Below are 15,570 nucleotides of genomic sequence, written 5' to 3'. Positions count from 1 at the left end.
CCACTGCTGTTGTGCCTGTAGATAGTGCGCCAAGGGTAGGTGAAGAGCAGCAAGAGCTTTCAGGGCTGGGCCCTTCCTTGTGGGAGAAGGAGCCGGACGTTTGCCTTTTCGGCAAGAGGCTCTGCCGCGGCCGAGCGCCATGAGATCTTGCGTCTCTGGGAAAGCACAGATCCCCACTGCTGTTGTGCCTGTAGATAGTGCGCCAAGGGTAGGTGAAGAGCAGCAAGAGCTTTCAGGGCTGGGCCCTTCCTTGTGGGAGAAGGAGCCGGACGTTTGCCTTTTCGGCAAGAGGCTCTGCCGCGGCCGAGCGCCATGAGATCTTGCGTCTCTGGGAAAGCACAGATCCCCACTGCTGCTGTGCCTGTAGATAGGGCGCCAAGGCACCGTGGAAGAGCAGCAAGAGCTTTCAGGGCTGGGCCCTTCCTTGTGGGAGAAGGAGCAGGACGTTTGCCTTTTCGGCAAGAGGCTCTGCCGCGGCCGAGCGCCATGAGATGTTGCGTCTCTGGGAAAGCACAGATCCCCACTGCTGTTGTGCCTGTAGATAGGGCACCAAGGGTAGGTGAATAGCAGCAACAGCTTTCAGGGCTGGGCCCTTCCTTGTGGGAGAAGGAGCCGGACGTTTGCCTTTTCGGCAAGAGGCTCTGCCGCGGCCGAGCGCCATGAGATCTTGCGTCTCTGGGAAAGCACAGATCCCCACTGCTGTTGTGCCTGTAGATAGTGCGCCAAGGGTAGGTGAAGAGCAGCAAGAGCTTTCAGGGCTGGGCACTTCCTTGTGGGAGAAGGAGCCGGACGTTTGCCTTCTCGGCAAGATGCTCTGCCGCGGCCGAGCGCCATGAGATGTTGCGTCTCTGGGAAAGCACAGATCCCCACTGCTGTTGTGCCTGTAGATAGGGCGCCAAGAGTAGGTGAAGAGCAGCAAGAGCTTTCAGGGCTGGGCCCTTCCTTGTGGGAGAAGGAGCCGGACGTTTGCCTTTTCGGCAAGAGGCTCTGCCGCGGCCGAGCGCCATGAGATGTTGCGTCTCTGGGAAAGCACAGATCCCCACTGCTGTTGTGCCTGTAGATAGTGCGCCAAGGGTAGGTGAAGAGCAGCAACAGCTTTCAGGGCTGGGCCCTTCCTTGTGGGAGAAGGAGCCGGACGTTTGCCTTTTTGGCAAGAGGCTCTGCCGCGGCCGAGCGCCATGAGATGTTGCGTCTCTGGGAAAGCACAGATCCCCACTGCTGTTGTGCCTGTAGATAGTGCGCCAAGGGTAGGTGAAGAGCAGCAAGAGCTTTCCGGGCTGGGCCCTTCCTTGTGGGAGAAGGAGCCGGACGTTTGCCTTTTCGGCAAGAGGCTCTGCCGCGGCCGAGCGCCATGAGATCTTGTGTCACTGGGAAAGCACAGATCCCCACTGCTGTTGTTCCTGTCGATAGGGCGCAAAGGCACCGTGAAGAGCAGCAAGAGCTTTCAGGGCTGGGCCCTTCCTTGTGGGAGAAGGAGCCGGACGTTTGCCTTCTCGGCAAGAGGCTCTGCCGCGGCCGAGGGCCATGAGATGTTGCGTCTCTGGGAAAGCACAGATCCCCACTGCTGTTGTGCCTGTCGATAGGGCGCCAAGGCACCGTGAAGAGCAGCAAGAGCTTTCAGGGCTGGGCCCTTCCTTGTGGGAGAAGGAGCTGGACGTTTGCCTTTTCGGCAAGAGGCTCTGCCGCGGCCGAGCGCCATGAGATCTTGCGTCTCTGGGAAAGCACAGATCCCCACTGCTGTTGTGCCTGTAGATAGGGCGCCAAGGCACCATGGAAAAGCAGCAAGAGCTTTCAGGGCTGGGCCCTTCCTTGTGGGAGAAGGAGCCGGACGTTTGCCTTTTCGGCAAGAGGCTCTGCCGCGGCCGAGCGCCATGAGATCTTGCGTCTCTGGGAAAGCACAGATCCCCACTGCTGTTGTGCCTGTAGATAGGGCGCCAAGGCAACGTGGAAGAGCAGCAAGAGCTTTCAGGGCTGGGCCCTTCCTTGTGGGAGAAGGAGCCGGACGTTTGCCTTTTCGGCAAGAGGCTCTGCCGCGGCCGAGCGCCATGAGATCTTGCGTCTCTGGGAAAGCACAGATCCCCACTGCTGTTGTGCCTGTAGATAGGGCGCCAAGGCACCGTGAAGAGCAGCAAGAGCTTTCAGGGCTGGGCCCTTCCTTGTGGGAGAAGGAGCCGGACGTTTGCCTTTTCGGCAAGAGGCTCTGCCGCGGCCGAGCGCCATGAGATCTTGTGTCACTGGGAAAGCACAGATCCCCACTGCTGTTGTGCCTGTAGATATGGCGCCAAGGCACCGTGAAGAGCAGCAACAGCTTTCAGGGCTGGGCCCTTCCTTGTGGGAGAAGGAGCCGGACGTTTGCCTTCTCGGCAAGAGGCTCTGCCGCGGCCGAGGGCCATGAGATGTTGCGTCTCTGGGAAAGCACAGATCCCCACTGCTGTTGTGCCTGTCGATAGGGCGCCAAGGCACCGTGAAGAGCAGCAAGAGCTTTCAGGGCTGGGCCCTTCCTTGTGGGAGAAGGAGCCGGACGTTTGCCTTTTCGGCAAGAGGCTCTGCCGCGGCCGAGCGCCATGAGATGTTGCGTCTCTGGGAAAGCACAGATCCCCACTGCTGTTGTGCCTGTAGATAGTGCGCCAAGGGTAGGTGAAGAGCAGCAAGAGCTTTCAGGGCTGGGCCCTTCCTTGTGGGAGAAGGAGCCGGACGTTTGCCTTTTTGGCAAGAGGCTCTGCCGCGGCCGAGCGCCATGAGATCTTGCGTCTCTGGGAAAGCACAGATCCCCACTGCTGTTGTGCCTGTAGATAGGGCGCCAAGGCACCGTGAAGAGCAGCAAGAGCTTTCAGGGCTGGGCCCTTCCTTGTGGGAGAAGGAGCCGGACGTTTGCCTTTTCGGCAAGAGGCTCTGCCGCGGCCGAGCGCCATGAGATCTTGCGTCTCTGGGAAAGCACAGATCCCCACTGCTGTTGTGCCTGTAGATAGTGTGCCAAGGGTAGGTGAAGAGCAGCAAGAGCTTTCAGGGCTGGGCCCTTCCTTGTGGGAGAAGGAGCCGGACGTTTGCCTTTTTGGCAAGAGGCTCTGCCGCGGCCGAGCGCCATGAGATCTTGCGTCTCTGGGAAAGCACAGATCCCCACTGCTGTTGTGCCTGTAGATAGGGCACCAAGGCACCGTGAAGAGCAGCAAGAGCTTTCAGGGCTGGGCCCTTCCTTGTGGGAGAAGGAGCCGGACGTTTGCCTTTTCGGCAAGAGGCTCTGCCGCGGCCGAGCGCCATGAGATCTTGTGTCACTGGGAAAGCACAGATCCCCACTGCTGTTGTTCCTGTCGATAGGGCGCCAAGGCACCGTGAAGAGCAGCAAGAGCTTTCAGGGCTGGGCCCTTCCTTGTGGGAGAAGGAGCCGGACGTTTGCCTTCTCGGCAAGAGGCTCTGCCGCGGCCGAGGGCCATGAGATGTTGCGTCTCTGGGAAAGCACAGATCCCCACTGCTGTTGTGCCTGTCGATAGGGCGCCAAGGCACCGTGAAGAGCAGCAAGAGCTTTCAGGGCTGGGCCCTTCCTTGTGGGAGAAGGAGCCGGACGTTTGCCTTTTCGGCAAGAGGCTCTGCCGCGGCCGAGCGCCATGAGATCTTGCGTCTCTGGGAAAGCACAGATCCCCACTGCTGTTGTGCCTGTAGATAGGGCGCCAAGGCACCGTGAAGAGCAGCAAGAGCTTTCAGGGCTGGGCCCTTCCTTGTGGGAGAAGGAGCCGGACGTTTGCCTTTTCGGCAAGAGGCTCTGCCGCGGCCGAGCGCCATGAGATGTTGCGTCGCTGGGAAAGCACAGATCCCCACTGCTGTTGTGCCTGTCGATAGGGCACCAAGGGTAGGTGAAGAGCAGCAAGAGCTTTCAGGGCTGGGCCCTTCCTTGTGGGAGAAGGAGCCGGACGTTTGCCTTTTCGGCAAGAGGCTCTGCCGCGTCCGAGCGCCATGAGATGTTGCGTCTCTGGGAAAGCACAGATCCCCACTGCTGCTGTGCCTGTAGATAGGGCGCCAAGGCACCGTGAAGAGCAGCAAGAGCTTTCAGGGCTGGGCCCTTCCTTGTGGGAGAAGGAGCAGGACGTTTGCTTTTTCGGCAGGAGGCTCTGCCGCGGCCGAGCGCCATGAGATGTTGCGTCTCTGGGAAAGCACAGATCCCCACTGCTGTTGTGCCTGTAGATTGGGCGCCAAGGGTAGGTGAAGAGCAGCAAGAGCTCTCAGGGCTGTGCCCTTCCTTGTGGGAGAAGGAGCCGGACGTTTGCCTTTTTGGCAAGAGGCTCTGCCGCGGCCGAGAGCCATGAGATCTTGTGTCACTGGGAAAGCACAGATCCCCACTGCTGTTGTGCCTGTAGATAGGGCGCCAAGGCACCGTGAAGAGCAGCAAGAGCTTTCAGGGCTGGGCCCTTCCTTGTGGGAGAAGGAGCCGGACGTTTGCCTTCTCGGCAAGAGGCTCTGCCGCGGCCGAGCGCCATGAGATCTTGCGTCTCTGGGAAAGCACAGATCCCCACTGCTGTTGTGCCTGTAGATAGGGCGCCAAGGCACCGTGAAGAGCAGCAAGAGCTTTCAGGGCTGGGCCCTTCCTTGTGGGAGAAGGAGCCGGACGTTTGCCTTTTCGGCAAGAGGCTCTGCCGCGGCCGAGCGCCATGAGATCTTGCGTCTCTGGGAAAGCACAGATCCCCACTGCTGTTGTGCCTGTAGATAGTGCGCCAAGGGTAGGTGAAGAGCAGCAAGAGCTTTCAGGGCTGGGCCCTTCCTTGTGGGAGAAGGAGCCGGACGTTTGCCTTTTCGGCAAGAGGCTCTGCCGCGGCCGAGCGCCATGAGATCTTGCGTCTCTGGGAAAGCACAGATCCCCACTGCTGTTGTGCCTGTAGATAGTGCGCCAAGGGTAGGTGAAGAGCAGCAAGAGCTTTCAGGGCTGGGCCCTTCCTTGTGGGAGAAGGAGCCGGACGTTTGCCTTTTCGGCAAGAGGCTCTGCCGCGGCCGAGCGCCATGAGATCTTGCGTCTCTGGGAAAGCACAGATCCCCACTGCTGCTGTGCCTGTAGATAGGGCGCCAAGGCACCGTGGAAGAGCAGCAAGAGCTTTCAGGGCTGGGCCCTTCCTTGTGGGAGAAGGAGCAGGACGTTTGCCTTTTCGGCAAGAGGCTCTGCCGCGGCCGAGCGCCATGAGATGTTGCGTCTCTGGGAAAGCACAGATCCCCACTGCTGTTGTGCCTGTAGATAGGGCACCAAGGGTAGGTGAATAGCAGCAACAGCTTTCAGGGCTGGGCCCTTCCTTGTGGGAGAAGGAGCCGGACGTTTGCCTTTTCGGCAAGAGGCTCTGCCGCGGCCGAGCGCCATGAGATCTTGCGTCTCTGGGAAAGCACAGATCCCCACTGCTGTTGTGCCTGTAGATAGTGCGCCAAGGGTAGGTGAAGAGCAGCAAGAGCTTTCAGGGCTGGGCCCTTCCTTGTGGGAGAAGGAGCCGGACGTTTGCCTTTTCGGCAAGAGGCTCTGCCGCGGCCGAGCGCCATGAGATCTTGCGTCTCTGGGAAAGCACAGATCCCCACTGCTGTTGTGCCTGTAGATAGTGCGCCAAGGGTAGGTGAAGAGCAGCAACAGCTTTCAGGGCTGGGCCCTTCCTTGTGGGAGAAGGAGCCGGACGTTTGCCTTTTTGGCAAGAGGCTCTGCCGCGGCCGAGCGCCATGAGATCTTGCGTCTCTGGGAAAGCACAGATCCCCACTGCTGTTGTGCCTGTAGATAGTGCGCCAAGCGTAGGTGAAAAGCAGCAAGAGCTTTCAGGGCTGGGCACTGCCTTGTGGGAGAAGGAGCCGGACGTTTGCCTTCTCGGCAAGATGCTCTGCCGCGGCCGAGCGCCATGAGATCTTGCGTCTCTGGGAAAGCACAGATCCCCACTGCTGTTGTGCCTGTAGATAGGGCGCCAAGAGTAGGTGAAGAGCAGCAAGAGCTTTCAGGGCTGGGCCCTTCCTTGTGGGAGAAGGAGCCGGACGTTTGCCTTTTCGGCAATAGGCTCTGCCGCGGCCGAGCGCCATGAGATGTTGCGTCTCTGGGAAAGCACAGATCCCCACTGCTGTTGTGCCTGTAGATAGTGCGCCAAGGGTAGGTGAAGAGCAGCAACAGCTTTCAGGGCTGGGCCCTTCCTTGTGGGAGAAGGAGCCGGACGTTTGCCTTTTTGGCAAGAGGCTCTGCCGCGGCCGAGCGCCATGAGATCTTGCGTCTCTGGGAAAGCACAGATCCCCACTGCTGTTGTGCCTGTAGATAGGGCGCCAAGGCACCGTGAAGAGCAGCAAGAGCTTTCAGGGCTGGGCCCTTCCTTGTGGGAGAAGGAGCCGGACGTTTGCCTTTTCGGCAAGAGGCTCTGCCGCGGCCGAGCGCCATGAGATCTTGTGTCACTGGGAAAGCACAGATCCCCACTGCTGTTGTTCCTGTCGATAGGGCGCAAAGGCACCGTGAAGAGCAGCAAGAGCTTTCAGGGCTGGGCCCTTCCTTGTGGGAGAAGGAGCCGGACGTTTGCCTTCTCGGCAAGAGGCTCTGCCGCGGCCGAGGGCCATGAGATGTTGCGTCTCTGGGAAAGCACAGATCCCCACTGCTGTTGTGCCTGTCGATAGGGCGCCAAGGCACCGTGAAGAGCAGCAAGAGCTTTCAGGGCTGGGCCCTTCCTTGTGGGAGAAGGAGCTGGACGTTTGCCTTTTCGGCAAGAGGCTCTGCCGCGGCCGAGCGCCATGAGATCTTGCGTCTCTGGGAAAGCACAGATCCCCACTGCTGTTGTGCCTGTAGATAGGGCGCCAAGGCACCATGGAAAAGCAGCAAGAGCTTTCAGGGCTGGGCCCTTCCTTGTGGGAGAAGGAGCCGGACGTTTGCCTTTTCGGCAAGAGGCTCTGCCGCGGCCGAGCGCCATGAGATCTTGCGTCTCTGGGAAAGCACAGATCCCCACTGCTGTTGTGCCTGTAGATAGGGCGCCAAGGCACCGTGGAAGAGCAGCAAGAGCTTTCAGGGCTGGGCCCTTCCTTGTGGGAGAAGGAGCCGGACGTTTGCCTTTTCGGCAAGAGGCTCTGCCGCGGCCGAGCGCCATGAGATCTTGCGTCTCTGGGAAAGCACAGATCCCCACTGCTGTTGTGCCTGTAGATAGGGCGCCAAGGCACCGTGAAGAGCAGCAAGAGCTTTCAGGGCTGGGCCCTTCCTTGTGGGAGAAGGAGCCGGACGTTTGCCTTTTCGGCAAGAGGCTCTGCCGCGGCCGAGCGCCATGAGATCTTGTGTCACTGGGAAAGCACAGATCCCCACTGCTGTTGTTCCTGTCGATAGGGCGCCAAGGCACCGTGAAGAGCAGCAAGAGCTTTCAGGGCTGGGCCCTTCCTTGTGGGAGAAGGAGCCGGACGTTTGCCTTCTCGGCAAGAGGCTCTGCCGCGGCCGAGGGCCATGAGATGTTGCGTCTCTGGGAAAGCACAGATCCCCACTGCTGCTGTGCCTGTCGATAGGGCGCCAAGGCACCGTGAAGAGCAGCAAGAGCTTTCAGGGCTGGGCCCTTCCTTGTGGGAGAAGGAGCCGGACGTTTGCCTTTTCGGCAAGAGGCTCTGCCGCGGCCGAGCGCCATGAGATGTTGCGTCTCTGGGAAAGCACAGATCCCCACTGCTGTTGTGCCTGTAGATAGTGCGCCAAGGGTAGGTGAAGAGCAGCAAGAGCTTTCAGGGCTGGGCCCTTCCTTGTGGGAGAAGGAGCCGGACGTTTGCCTTTTTGGCAAGAGGCTCTGCCGCGGCCGAGCGCCATGAGATCTTGCGTCTCTGGGAAAGCACAGATCCCCACTGCTGTTGTGCCTGTAGATAGGGCGCCAAGGCACCGTGAAGAGCAGCAAGAGCTTTCAGGGCTGGGCCCTTCCTTGTGGGAGAAGGAGCCGGACGTTTGCCTTTTCGGCAAGAGGCTCTGCCGCGGCCGAGCGCCATGAGATCTTGCGTCTCTGGGAAAGCACAGATCCCCACTGCTGTTGTGCCTGTAGATAGTGTGCCAAGGGTAGGTGAAGAGCAGCAAGAGCTTTCAGGGCTGGGCCCTTCCTTGTGGGAGAAGGAGCCGGACGTTTGCCTTTTTGGCAAGAGGCTCTGCCGCGGCCGAGCGCCATGAGATCTTGCGTCTCTGGGAAAGCACAGATCCCCACTGCTGTTGTGCCTGTAGATAGGGCACCAAGGCACCGTGAAGAGCAGCAAGAGCTTTCAGGGCTGGGCCCTTCCTTGTGGGAGAAGGAGCCGGACGTTTGCCTTTTCGGCAAGAGGCTCTGCCGCGGCCGAGCGCCATGAGATCTTGTGTCACTGGGAAAGCACAGATCCCCACTGCTGTTGTTCCTGTCGATAGGGCGCCAAGGCACCGTGAAGAGCAGCAAGAGCTTTCAGGGCTGGGCCCTTCCTTGTGGGAGAAGGAGCCGGACGTTTGCCTTCTCGGCAAGAGGCTCTGCCGCGGCCGAGGGCCATGAGATGTTGCGTCTCTGGGAAAGCACAGATCCCCACTGCTGTTGTGCCTGTCGATAGGGCGCCAAGGCACCGTGAAGAGCAGCAAGAGCTTTCAGGGCTGGGCCCTTCCTTGTGGGAGAAGGAGCCGGACGTTTGCCTTTTCGGCAAGAGGCTCTGCCGCGGGCCGAGCGCCATGAGATCTTGCGTCTCTGGGAAAGCACAGATCCCCACTGCTGTTGTGCCTGTAGATAGGGCGCCAAGGCACCGTGAAGAGCAGCAAGAGCTTTCAGGGCTGGGCCCTTCCTTGTGGGAGAAGGAGCCGGACGTTTGCCTTTTCGGCAAGAGGCTCTGCCGCGGCCGAGCGCCATGAGATGTTGCGTCGCTGGGAAAGCACAGATCCCCACTGCTGTTGTGCCTGTCGATAGGGCACCAAGGGTAGGTGAAGAGCAGCAAGAGCTTTCAGGGCTGGGCCCTTCCTTGTGGGAGAAGGAGCCGGACGTTTGCCTTTTTGGCAAGAGGCTCTGCCGCGGCCGAGAGCCATGAGATCTTGTGTCACTGGGAAAGCACAGATCCCCACTGCTGCTGTGCCTGTAGATAGGGCGCCAAGGCACCGTGAAGAGCAGCAAGAGCTTTCAGGGCTGGGCCCTTCCTTGTGGGAGAAGGAGCCGGACGTTTGACTTCTCGGCAAGAGGCTCTGCCGCGGCCGAGCGCCATGAGATCTTGCGTCTCTGGGAAAGCACAGATCCCCACTGCTGTTGTGCCTGTAGATAGGGCGCCAAGGCACCGTGAAGAGCAGCAAGAGCTTTCAGGGCTGGGCCCTTCCTTGTGGGAGAAGGAGCCGGACGTTTGCCTTTTCGGCAAGAGGCTCTGCCGCGGCCGAGCGCCATGAGATCTTGCGTCTCTGGGAAAGCACAGATCCCCACTGCTGTTGTGCCTGTAGATAGTGCGCCAAGGGTAGGTGAAGAGCAGCAAGAGCTTTCAGGGCTGGGCCCTTCCTTGTGGGAGAAGGAGCCGGACGTTTGCCTTTTCGGCAAGAGGCTCTGCCGCGGCCGAGCGCCATGAGATCTTGCGTCTCTGGGAAAGCACAGATCCCCACTGCTGTTGTGCCTGTAGATAGTGCGCCAAGGGTAGGTGAAGAGCAGCAAGAGCTTTCAGGGCTGGGCCCTTCCTTGTGGGAGAAGGAGCCGGACGTTTGCCTTTTCGGCAAGAGGCTCTGCCGCGGCCGAGCGCCATGAGATCTTGCGTCTCTGGGAAAGCACAGATCCCCACTGCTGCTGTGCCTGTAGATAGGGCGCCAAGGCACCGTGGAAGAGCAGCAAGAGCTTTCAGGGCTGGGCCCTTCCTTGTGGGAGAAGGAGCAGGACGTTTGCCTTTTCGGCAAGAGGCTCTGCCGCGGCCGAGCGCCATGAGATGTTGCGTCTCTGGGAAAGCACAGATCCCCACTGCTGTTGTGCCTGTAGATAGGGCACCAAGGGTAGGTGAATAGCAGCAACAGCTTTCAGGGCTGGGCCCTTCCTTGTGGGAGAAGGAGCCGGACGTTTGCCTTTTCGGCAAGAGGCTCTGCCGCGGCCGGAGCGCCATGAGATCTTGCGTCTCTGGGAAAGCACAGATCCCCACTGCTGTTGTGCCTGTAGATAGTGCGCCAAGGGTAGGTGAAGAGCAGCAAGAGCTTTCAGGGCTGGGCCCTTCCTTGTGGGAGAAGGAGCCGGACGTTTGCCTTTTCGGCAAGAGGCTCTGCCGCGGCCGAGCGCCATGAGATCTTGCGTCTCTGGGAAAGCACAGATCCACTGCTGTTGTGCCTGTAGATAGTGCGCCAAGGGTAGGTGAAGAGCAGCAACAGCTTTCAGGGCTGGGCCCTTCCTTGTGGGAGAAGGAGCCGGACGTTTGCCTTTTCGGCAAGAGGCTCTGCCGCGGCCGAGCGCCATGAGATCTTGCGTCTCTGGGAAAGCACAGATCCCCACTGCTGCTGTGCCTGTCGATAGGGCGCCAAGGCACCGTGAAGAGCAGCAAGAGCTTTCAGGGCTGGGCCCTTCCTTGTGGGAGAAGGAGCCGGACGTTTGCCTTCTCGGCAAGAGGCTCTGCCGCGGCCGAGCGCCATGAGATGTTGCGTCTCTGGGAAAGCACAGATCCCCACTGCTGTTGTGCCTGTAGATAGTGCGCCAAGGGTAGGTGAAGAGCAGCAAGAGCTTTCAGGGCTGGGCCCTTCCTTGTGGGAGAAGGAGCCGGACGTTTGCCTTTTTGGCAAGAGGCTCTGCCGCGGCCGAGCGCCATGAGATCTTGCGTCTCTGGGAAAGCACAGATCCCCACTGCTGTTGTGCCTGTAGATAGGGCGCCAAGGCACCGTGAAGAGCAGCAAGAGCTTTCAGGGCTGGGCCCTTCCTTGTGGAGAAGGAGCCGGACGTTTGCCTTTTCGGCAAGAGGCTCTGCCGCGGCCGAGCGCCATGAGATCTTGCGTCTCTGGGAAAGCACAGATCCCCACTGCTGTTGTGCCTGTAGATAGTGTGCCAAGGGTAGGTGAAGAGCAGCAAGAGCTTTCAGGGCTGGGCCCTTCCTTGTGGGAGAAGGAGCCGGACGTTTGCCTTTTTGGCAAGAGGCTCTGCCGCGGCCGAGCGCCATGAGATCTTGCGTCTCTGGGAAAGCACAGATCCCCACTGCTGTTGTGGCTGTAGATAGGGCACCAAGGGTAGGTGAAGAGCAGCAAGAGCTTTCAGGGCTGGGCCCTTCCTTGTGGGAGAAGGAGCCGGACGTTTGCCTTTTCGGCAAGAGGCTCTGCCGCGTCCGAGCGCCATGAGATGTTGCGTCTCTGGGAAAGCACAGATCCCCACTGCTGCTGTGCCTGTAGATAGGGCGCCAAGGCACCGTGAAGAGCAGCAAGAGCTTTCAGGGCTGGGCCCTTCCTTGTGGGAGAAGGAGCAGGACGTTTGCCTTTTCGGCAGGAGGCTCTGCCGCGGCCGAGCGCCATGAGATGTTGCGTCTCTGGGAAAGCACAGATCCCCACTGCTGTTGTGCCTGTTTTTTGGGCGCCAAGGGTAGGTGCAGAGCAGCAAGAGCTCTCAGGGCTGTGCCCTTCCTTGTGGGAGAAGGAGCCGGACGTTTGCCTTCTCGGCAAGAGGCTCTGCCGCGGCCGAGCGCCATGAGATCTTGCGTCTCTGGAAAGCACAGATCCCCACTGCTGTTGTGCCTGTAGATAGGGCGCCAAGGCACCGTGAAGAGCAGCAAGAGCTTTCAGGGCTGGGCCCTTCCTTGTGGGAGAAGGAGCCGGACGTTTGCCTTTTCGGCAAGAGGCTCTGCCGCGGCCGAGCGCCATGAGATCTTGCGTCTCTGGGAAAGCACAGATCCCCACTGCTGCTGTGCCTGTAGATAGGGCGCCAAGGCACCGTGGAAGAGCAGCAAGAGCTTTCAGGGCTGGGCCCTTCCTTGTGGGAGAAGTAGCCGGACGTTTGCCTTTTCGGCAAGAGGCTCTGCCGCGGCCGAGCGCCATGAGATCTTGCGTCTCTGGGAAAGCACAGATCCCCACTGCTGTTGTGCCTGTAGATAGGGCACCAAGGGTAGGTGAATAGCAGCAACAGCTTTCAGGGCTGGGCCCTTCCTTGTGGGAGAAGGAGCCGGACGTTTGCCTTTTCGGCAAGAGGCTCTGCCGCGGCCGAGCGCCATGAGATCTTGCGTCTCTGGGAAAGCACAGATCCCCACTGCTGTTGTGCCTGTAGATAGTGCGCCAAGGGTAGGTGAAGAGCAGCAAGAGCTTTCAGGGCTGGGCCCTTCCTTGTGGGAGAAGGAGTTGGACGTTTGCCTTTTCGGCAAGAGGCTCTGCCGCGGCCGAGCGCCATGAGATGTTGCGTCTCTGGGAAAGCACAGATCCCCACTGCTGTTGTGCCTGTAGATAGTGCGCCAAGGGTAGGTGAAGAGCAGCAACAGCTTTCAGGGCTGTGCCCTTCCTTGTGGGAGTAGGAGCCGGACGTTTGCCTTTTTGGCAAGAGGCTCTGCCGCGGCCGAGCGCCATGAGATCTTGCGTCTCTGGGAAAGCACAGATCCCCACTGCTGTTGTGCCTGTAGATAGGGCGCCAAGGCACCGTGAAGAGCAGCAAGAGCTTTCAGGGCTGGGCCCTTCCTTGTGGGAGAAGGAGCCGGACGTTTGCCTTTTCGGCAAGAGGCTCTGCCGCGGCCGAGCGCCATGAGATCTTGTGTCACTGGGAAAGCACAGATCCCCACTGCTGTTGTTCCTGTCGATAGGGCACAAAGGCACCGTGAAGAGCAGCAAGAGCTTTCAGGGCTGGGCCCTTCCTTGTGGGAGAAGGAGCCGGACGTTTGCCTTCTCGGCAAGAGGCTCTGCCGCGGCCGAGCGCCATGAGATCTTGCGTCTCTGGGAAAGCACAGATCCCCACTGCTGTTGTGCCTGTCGATAGGGCGCCAAGGCACCGTGAAGAGCAGCAAGAGCTTTCAGGGCTGGGCCCTTCCTTGTGGGAGAAGGAGCTGGACGTTTGCCTTTTCGGCAAGAGGCTCTGCCGCGGCCGAGCGCCATGAGATCTTGCGTCTCTGGGAAAGCATAGATCCCCACTGCTGTTGTGCCTGTAGATAGGGCGCCAAGGCACCATGGAAAAGCAGCAAGAGATTTCAGGGCTGGGCCCTTCCTTGTGGGAGAAGGAGCCGGACGTTTGCCTTTTCGGCAAGAGGCTCTGCCGCGGCCGAGCGCCATGAGATGTTGCGTCTCTGGGAAAGCACAGATCCCCACTGCTGTTGTGCCTGTAGATAGGGCGCCAAGGCACCGTGGAAGAGCAGCAAGAGCTTTCAGGGCTGGGCCCTTCCTTGTGGGAGAAGGAGCCGGACGTTTGCCTTTTCGGCAAGAGGCTCTGCCGCGGCCGAGCGCCATGAGATGTTGCGTCTCTGGGAAAGCACAGATCCCCACTGCTGTTGTGCCTGTAGATAGGGCGCCAAGGCACCGTGGAGAGCAGCAAGAGCTTTCAGGGGGCTGGCGGCCCTTCCTTGTGGGAGAAGGAGACGGACGTTTGCCTTTTCGGCAAGAGGCTCTGCCGCGGTCCGAGCGCCATGAGATGTTGCGTCTCTGGGAAAGCACAGATCCCCACTGCTGTTGTGCCTGTAGATAGTGCGCCAAGGGTAGGTGAAGAGCAGCAAGAGCTTTCAGGGCTGGGCCCTTCCTTGTGGGAGAAGGAGCCGGACGTTTGCCTTTTTGGCAAGAGGCTCTGCCGCGGCCGAGCGCCATGAGATCTTGCGTCTCTGGGAAAGCACAGATCCCCACTGCTGTTGTGCCTGTAGATAGGGCGCCAAGGCACCGTGAAGAGCAGCAAGAGCTTTCAGGGCTGGGCCCTTCCTTGTGGGAGAAGGAGCCGGACGTTTGCCTTTTCGGCAAGAGGCTCTGCCGCGGCCCGAGCGCCATGAGATCTTGCGTCTCTGGGAAAGCACAGATCCCCACTGCTGTTGTGCCTGTAGATAGTGTGCCAAGGGTAGGTGAAGAGCAGCAAGAGCTTTCAGGGCTGGGCCCTTCCTTGTGGGAGAAGGAGCCGGGACGTTTGCCTTTTGGCAAGAGGCTCTGCCGCGGCCGAGCGCCATGAGATCTTGCGTCTCTGGGAAAGCACAGATCCCCACTGCTGTTGTGCCTGTAGATAGGGCACCAAGGCACCGTGAAGAGCAGCAAGAGCTTTCAGGGCTGGGCCCTTCCTTGTGGGAGAAGGAGCCGGACGTTTGCCTTTTCGGCAAGAGGCTCTGCCGCGGCCGAGCGCCATGAGATCTTGTGTCACTGGGAAAGCACAGATCCCCACTGCTGTTGTTCCTGTCGATAGGGCGCCAAGGCACCGTGAAGAGCAGCAAGAGCTTTCAGGGCTGGGCCCTTCCTTGTGGGAGAAGGAGCCGGACGTTTGCCTTCTCGGCAAGAGGCTCTGCCGCGGCGAGGGCCATGAGATGTTGCGTCTCTGGGAAAGCACAGATCCCCACTGCTGTTTGTGCCTGTCGATAGGGCGCCAAGGCACCGTGAAGAGCAGCAAGAGCTTTCAGGGCTGGGCCCTTCCTTGTGGGAGAAGGAGCCGGGACGTTTGCCTTTTCGGCAAGAGGCTCTGCCGCGGCCGAGCGCCATGAGATCTTGCGTCTCTGGGAAAGCACAGATCCCCACTGCTGTTGTGCCTGTAGATAGGGCGCCAAGGCACCGTGAGAGCAGCAAGAGCTTTCAGGGCTGGGCCCTTCCTTGTGGGAGAAGGAGCCGGACGTTTGCCTTTTCGGCAAGAGGCTCTGCCGCGGCCGAGCGCCATGAGATGTTGCGTCGCTGGGAAAGCACAGATCCCCACTGCTGTTGTGCCTGTCGATAGGGCACCAAGGGTAGGTGAAGAGCAGCAAGAGCTTTCAGGGCTGGGCCCTTCCTTGTGGGAGAAGGAGCCGGACGTTTGCCTTTTTGGCAAGAGGCTCTGCCGCGGCCGAGAGCCATGAGATCTTGTGTCACTGGGAAAGCACAGATCCCACTGCTGCTGTGCCTGTAGATAGGGCGCCAAGGCACCGTGAAGAGCAGCAAGAGCTTTCAGGGCTGGGCCCTTCCTTGTGGGAGAAGGAGCCGGACGTTTTGACTTCTCGGCAAGAGGCTCTGCCGCGGCCGAGCGCCATGAGATCTTGCGTCTCTGGGAAAGCACAGATCCCCACTGCTGTTGTGCCTGTAGATAGGGCGCCAAGGCACCGTGAAGAGCAGCAAGAGCTTTCAGGGCTGGGCCCTTCCTTGTGGGAGAAGGAGCCGGACGTTTGCCTTTTCGGCAAGAGGCTCTGCCGCGGCCGAGCGCCATGAGATCTTGCGTCTCTGGGAAAGCACAGATCCCCACTGCTGTTGTGCCTGTAGATAGTGCGCCAAGGGTAGGTGAAGAGCAGCAAGAGCTTTCAGGGCTGGGCCCTTCCTTGTGGGAGAAGGAGCCGGACGTTTGCCTTTTCGGCAAGAGGCTCTGCCGCGGCCGAGCGCCATGAGATCTTGCGTCTCTGGGAAAGCACAGATCCCCACTGCTGTTGTGCCTGTAGATAGTGCGCCAAGGGTAGGTGAAGAGCAGCAAGAGCTTTCAGGGCTGGGCCCTTCCTTGTGGGAGAAGGAGCCGGACGTTTGCCTTTTCCGGCAAGAGGCTCTGCCGCGGGCCGAGCGCCATGAGATCTTGCGTCTCT

Source organism: Harpia harpyja, chromosome 13, assembly GCF_026419915.1.
Source record: "Harpia harpyja isolate bHarHar1 chromosome 13, bHarHar1 primary haplotype, whole genome shotgun sequence".
NCBI classification, from domain to species: Eukaryota; Metazoa; Chordata; class Aves; order Accipitriformes; family Accipitridae; genus Harpia; species Harpia harpyja.
This window is presented reverse-complemented; position numbering follows the sequence as displayed.